Source organism: Pseudopipra pipra, chromosome 14 (assembly GCF_036250125.1).
Source record: "Pseudopipra pipra isolate bDixPip1 chromosome 14, bDixPip1.hap1, whole genome shotgun sequence".
In the NCBI taxonomy this organism is placed as follows: domain Eukaryota; kingdom Metazoa; phylum Chordata; class Aves; order Passeriformes; family Pipridae; genus Pseudopipra; species Pseudopipra pipra.
In genome coordinates, this window is record NC_087562.1 from 14042606 (window position 1) to 14049090 (window position 6485).

Below are 6485 nucleotides of genomic sequence, written 5' to 3' on the forward strand. Positions count from 1 at the left end.
AACTAATTTGCTCCAGTCTTTATTCTATTTCAAGTGCACTATTTCAGCAGTTGCTCTGTGCTAATTTAAAATAATTGCTCCTTGAAAATTTTAGTCAATACATAGTTAACAAAGTAACAGAGATGGGATGTTTTTTGTGCTGAAGGAACACTCTTGAGGTGATGAAGAAAACTCATTTGTTTTGTATTTCCAGTCATTGTACTGATTGTACTAAGAGCTTTTTCTTGTTTACTCTTCAGCTTGTGAAGGCCATGTGGAGTGTTTCTGGCCCTGCTTGTCCTCCCTCCAAAATTCTGCCCACAAAATGAGCCAATAGAGCACTCTGTGTTAGAAATTCAAGTTCCAAGAAGTCCAGTTTTGTTTATTTGCAGCCACAGTAGCTGTTTCAGGACATTGCAGTCTGCATCTCCCTCAGAATGATTTTTTTTCCATATTTTAAAAATTCTTAACTTTTGAAATGTCAAATTTTCGATCCTCTATGTTTTGGCACTTTCCTTTTAAAGTTGTCATCAGTCATGTATCTAGAAAGCTGAGTGTTCTCCAAATCTGGCATTTTGATTGATAATTAACAAGCAGTGACATGGTGCCTTTACTCCAGGTTTGACAAAAAGCTGTTCAGAAGAAAATATTACAAGCTGTGGTAAGACATGTCAAGGTTGTAGTTACTGCAAAACCAAAGGCAGCTCTGGTTTTATAGTAAGCTTTAATCAGATTACGTGAAATGTTTAAATTATTTTAAATTCTAATATTTATATTCAGTGTATACAAGCAGACTTCCCAGATATCTTAATTCAAGTGTGTTTTATGGTTCATTAGAAATCAAGGTTGAAGTGCTACCCAGGCTATTAGAAATCGAAGTCCAATGGATCTGGAACCACTAATATTGCTGGGGGAAGAACACACATAAACCTTTGCTTTTGGTCCACATGTTGCTCCACCCCCAATACACCCCCCCAGGTACAGAGTGCCGGACATCTCCGGTTCTGCCTCCAGGGACAATCCAAGCAAGACTTCAGACCTTGCTGGCAAATTCTGTAATGCTCCTGGTTAGTGTGTAACAGCCCAGCAGTGTTGGAGTGGGGCTGGACACCTTCAAAGGCGTGTTGCACAACTCAAAACAAGCGTTTGGAGCAAAACATTGCAATGAACACAAGCAAAGCTGAAATTCAATGGTCTGATCATTTCCTAAGTTTAGAAATGCACGCAGGAAACACACAGGATGAAACAAACCTTTCCATGCCAAATGCAATATGAAGTGGTGTTGGTGTTATAGAAAAGTATCTCTCTCTTTACTCATGATAAATGTATCTCCACTTGTTATTTTAATACAGATGCTTTCCTGCAAGTAAATAGTTTATGATCAACTTGCAATGTTGAGGCAAAGTTGTTCTTAAATCACTGCTTTTTGAAGTTAGCAGCAAAGCTTCTGGTGACTTCAGGAGAGTTGGGCTTCTGCTCCAGTGTCAGTGTCACTGTTTTTGTGAATGCCACTCTGACTTATTGGGGCTTGGCATGTCTATGTATCATATGAAGAAAAGAAAACTACCCTTGTGAGCTGTGAAATTAGTCAGTGAACTTTTGTAAAAATCTTGTGCGATGACCTATTAAGGATGAAGGATCTTTTTGTATTTCCTTACGGAAATCTTCCTTTCTCTCTCCCCCTGCCCCCGAGCTGAACTGCAGATAACACACAAACACAGGCTCAGATGTGCCCTTCAGAGAGGCTGTTTGCTTCTGCAAGTTGGCCTGTGGTGCTCAGTTTGACGGATCAGCAGTTTATGTATTCTATGCAAATCACATGAGCACAAGTTTCAGACAAGTCAGATATGGAAGGTGGACAGTACTGCTTTACAAGGGCAGTTCCTTGATCTCCATGTTGCTTTCCATCTTTAGTCATAAAGACATGGGATAGTTTCCTTGCAGTTATAGGAAACTAAAATAATGAATTTCATGTTGATGGTGGCAAGCTAGGGGTACTTAACAGCAGCAAATGCATAAATACATACAAAGGTAGAGTGTTGGAGAAAAAAACATGCTAAACAGAATAACAACTGCTGTCACATTTCCATTTTGACAAACCTTCAACATGCTGCTTTCCATCAATAGCTGCGTGGTTTAAACCCCATAATTACAATAATGGCACGTGGTAACTAAGCATTCATTTTTTTCCTGCTGTTTCATTTAAGTAAAGACACTGGATAGAAAACTGCTCTTAAAATGCCAAAGCTTTGTTAATGATATTTAGCAATCCATGAAGACTCTAAGCAGATGGAAACCACATTACAAAAAGTAGGTTCAGTTAGCCAAATAGAGCAAAGCTTTCTGAATTCTGTGTTGTGCAAGTATGGAGGATGGTTGTTTCCTGTGGCATAGTGCAAGTGGTAGAAGTTCAGAGTATAAGGAGCATCTTCAGAGAAATTACTGTTGCTTCTGTTCTTCAAAATGAGCATAAATCTTTAAGATCTGGTCCAAAGCTCAATGCCGTCTGTGAAAAAAGTGCCATTTCAGTAACTTCATATCTTAATGTTTAACAGCTCTCATTATCTCATGATAAGCCAAGAAAAGAAAAAAGCCCAACCTCCTACCCAAAAACCAAACTCAAGTGGAATGTGTAAAATAGTCTATTGAATCCTCTTCATAAGAATTAATTGAAAAGGTGCTCTAGGAAGGCAATGTGAGGTTTTGGTCAAATTGCATTATTGTGTTGAAACTGAGCTGTTCTGAATAACGTGGATCTTAATAAATTTTCGCATGGAAAAGGCCTGATATGTGAGAATAAAATGTTGGATGCCTCATTTTTTTTTAATGGAATGTTAACTGCTACGGGCATTAAAGAATTTAAATTACAGATATTTTATTAAAAGCTTCTTTTAAAAACCCCATCTGAAGCTGACTTGCTCCACAAAGCAAATAAATACTTTCTAAAAACCACTATTGACCTAGGCCATAAGACTCATTATGTAGGTTGTGCTTCAGCTTTACTAGAGGGGATCTTCTCAGCAAGTGTTTACTCCAAGAAGGGTTTCAGAGGCATGCAGTTCATTATTATAAAGTTTATGGAGAAGGTCATTGTATTGGACACATTTGCTTTAAGAATCAAGTTGATTGGAAAAGTTCAAGGAATTTTTTTCCCCCATTACTAAAACAGCAACTTACTAAAATTCAAGAGATAGAAAATAAAATGTTTCTTTCTTATTAGAAAAAGAAGCACAGTAAAGGTATAGAAAAAATATAACTTCCTAAAAATTGTAAAGTGTTGTTTACTGAAGTGGGCTTGACTTTGATTAGGCTCTGTCCAGTGGATTGTGGTGGCCAGCTAATGCTGACTTCCAGTTGCAGAGGTGGGGAAGTGCTGCAGTGACTCACTGCACGAGTGGGTTGGTGATACAGTAAGACCTTGAGCTGGCTCATGACCTGTCGTAGCCGTGTGAGATGTCCAGCAGTTACATTGTGCTGGTGGAAGCTGAAGTACTTCCTTACACTGGGGCCATGGTCCTTTTTCCTCAGGCAAGCTCTGATGTGCCAGGCTGAGCTGGGACAGGAAGGCAGCCTGAATGGGGCTTCCTGAAACCAAAAGGCATCAATGCACAACAACACTTTAGATTAAAAAAATACTTTGTAATTGGGAAACACTCAATATTTAGCTGTACTTGGAGAACAAAGCCAACATTTGTACCACTTCAATGTTGTTCTTGCCCAAATTTAGAGTAATGGGATCTCAAAGGACTTGTTAGGCACAACTCTGATTCCCTAAGAAAGGACTCAGAGGGTACTCAGATTACAGCTACTCTGAAATCTACTGATGAGAAGCCCAGTAACACTAAGAATTACAAACTATTGTGATTACCAAAATTTCCAAAACCAGAATCATAGAAAATAGTATTAAAACCTGTCTATATAGTGACTTCATTTTTATATAGTACTTTCTTCTTACCAGTTGAGTACTGTCACATTACAACTTCAATTCCTTCACGGTAACATTGCAAATATTATCATCTAGCTCTTATTATTATTTGTAATTTTCCTCTCATACATTCTACTCTTGTATTTTAGATATAATTTAAGAATTCTCCAGATAGCACTTTGTCTGTGGAAAGAATAAAACCCCACTGAACATAGCTGACTAACTGGGAAGTTGTTACTTAACTGGGAAGTGTTTTATAACCTTTCTGACCCGAGGTTGCACAGCACGTTAGGAATTTAATTTCTCCATTTGCTGTGAGTTGTCAGCACTTTGGCAGGGAGGCTGTCAGCCCTCCCAGGGGACACTGCTGCAGGAGGGGAGGATCCTTCCAAACGGCCTGGAGTGCTGACCAGAAATGTAACTTAGGAAGGGCTTCTTCTCCCCCTCTAAGGTGGGTTAGATGTGTGAATTTTACCCATTTTGGGATTTTTTTTCCTTGTAGAATTAGAGTTGGACACCAAAATACTGCAGTGTGCAGGAAGCTGATGTGGCAGGTGTGTGCCCTGCATTCCAGTGAACCGGGAAAGAGCCCTAAGACCTCAGACCATTCAGCTCAGCTGGACCCTGTGGTGACAACAGCAAAGAAAAGCAGCCATCAGGCACTTACAAAGTCATGTGTAGCTTTTCATAAAATAGAGAAATGGCATAACTTTCTTATTTTCTATTTTAAGTTGGTGTAAAACACATTCTAAATGAGATTTGGTCTTGCAAAGTGCCACTCATGGACCCTCTTAAGAGAGGAGGTACCTGTATCGTTAAAAAATGTTCTTGTTTTTATCCCAGTACTGGATTAAACCTCTGAAATTATGTAAAAGAAAATAGTCTTGGACTTTCAAAACTCGAAACTAAATTAGAATAACCAGAAAAAGATTTATCTCTTTGGAAAGTCTTAATAATCAGTTGTCTAGCTAGGAATACTCTCTTGTTTGCATTCAATAAGGAAAATATTTTTGTTTGTATTGGAATAGCTGAACAGCTGTCCCTGACTACTTTATTTGCTGCACAAAGAAAAGCAAGATATTGTCATAGATCTCTGTAAGCTGTCCTGTATATTCATTAATTTATTTACTAGATACTGTTACTATACCCAGCAGAGCCCCCTGCTGTTATAAATTCTCCTGAAATACCTTTCTATGTTTTGCTATGTCTGGACCTTCTCAGTTAAGAAAAAAAAATAAAGATAATTAAAAAAAATCCAGAAGTAGTCTCAAGGTCCTGTGTGCACAGACTTGTTCTGGATTCAGGAATGAAATCTGGATGTCCTGCCTACAAGGAACACATTTGTCCTTTTGGCAGCAATTACAGTTTATATGGAAAATAAACATGTCTTATCTTTGTGTATCTCTGGAGAAAGACCTGTGCCAATGGATTGGTATAGGCTGGAAACAACACACAGAGAGAACAGGGAAACAAATACACCCTCTGAGTCATAGCTTTAAATACTAAGGAGAAAAGGAAAAGGGCAAATGAGCCAGTTTAGCAACTCTGTACACAGACAGAAACCACCACACACATGGGGAGCCTGAGATGCTCTTCAAGTACAGAGCAGTGTATTCTCATTCCCTGTGTGGGAACAAGGCTCAAGGTAGAGACTGACCAAGGAGGAAGGACAGAAAAAATCAACAGGTGGTACTGGCACAGGAGATGATATTGCAAATGATGTTTGATTCTTTATTCATCGTACAATACTGGTAGTAAGGGTGGAGAGGGCTGGCATGACAAACTGAGAATCTGAAGGATTGCATAAATGCAGTTCACTCCTCAGAAATTCAGATCCTGCTGAGGTGGCAGAGGCCTCGTGCTGTTCATGTTGCTCTGGTCCTGATAACATTTTACTCTAAAAACATCGCATTTGCAAGCATTACCAGGCTTAGATGCATGACTGAACACCCCGATCCTGGAACCAGCAGGCTCCTAAAGGCCCCAGAGCAGCAGGCGATAACCATTCCCCTCCACTCCAGTCTTTCTTTTGCCGAATTTAGAGGAAGATCAAAAAAATTGTGTTTGATGCTTCCTGACGGCTCGTACGTTTCAGTCAGGCTCCCTTCATCCTTCCTCATCCCCCCGGGCTCCCTCATCCCCAGGCTGCCCTATGCCCCTGGGCTCCCCTCATCCTCCAATCTCCCTCACCCTCTGGGCTCCCTAATCCCCTGGCTCCCTAATCCCCCAGGCTCCTTCACCGCCCCGGGCTCCTTCATCCCCGGACTCCCATCACTCCCAGGCTCCCCTGTCTCCCAGGGGTTCCCTCATCCCCCGGAGTCCCTAATCCCCCGAGCTCCCTTACCCCCAGGCTCCCCTCATCCCTCTGGCTCCCTCATCCCCCGGGCTCCCTCATCCTCGTGGGCAAGAGCAGCTCCTCTGTCGGTGGCCATGAGGGGGCGCGCGGACCTCCCGAAGGTCCTTCCCGCTCCTCCCTCCTGCTCCTCCCTCCTGCTCCTCCCTCCCGCTCCTCCCTTCTTCTCCTCCCTCCCGCTCCTCCCTCCCCCTCCTCCCTTCTTCTCCTCCCTCCCGCTCCTCCCTC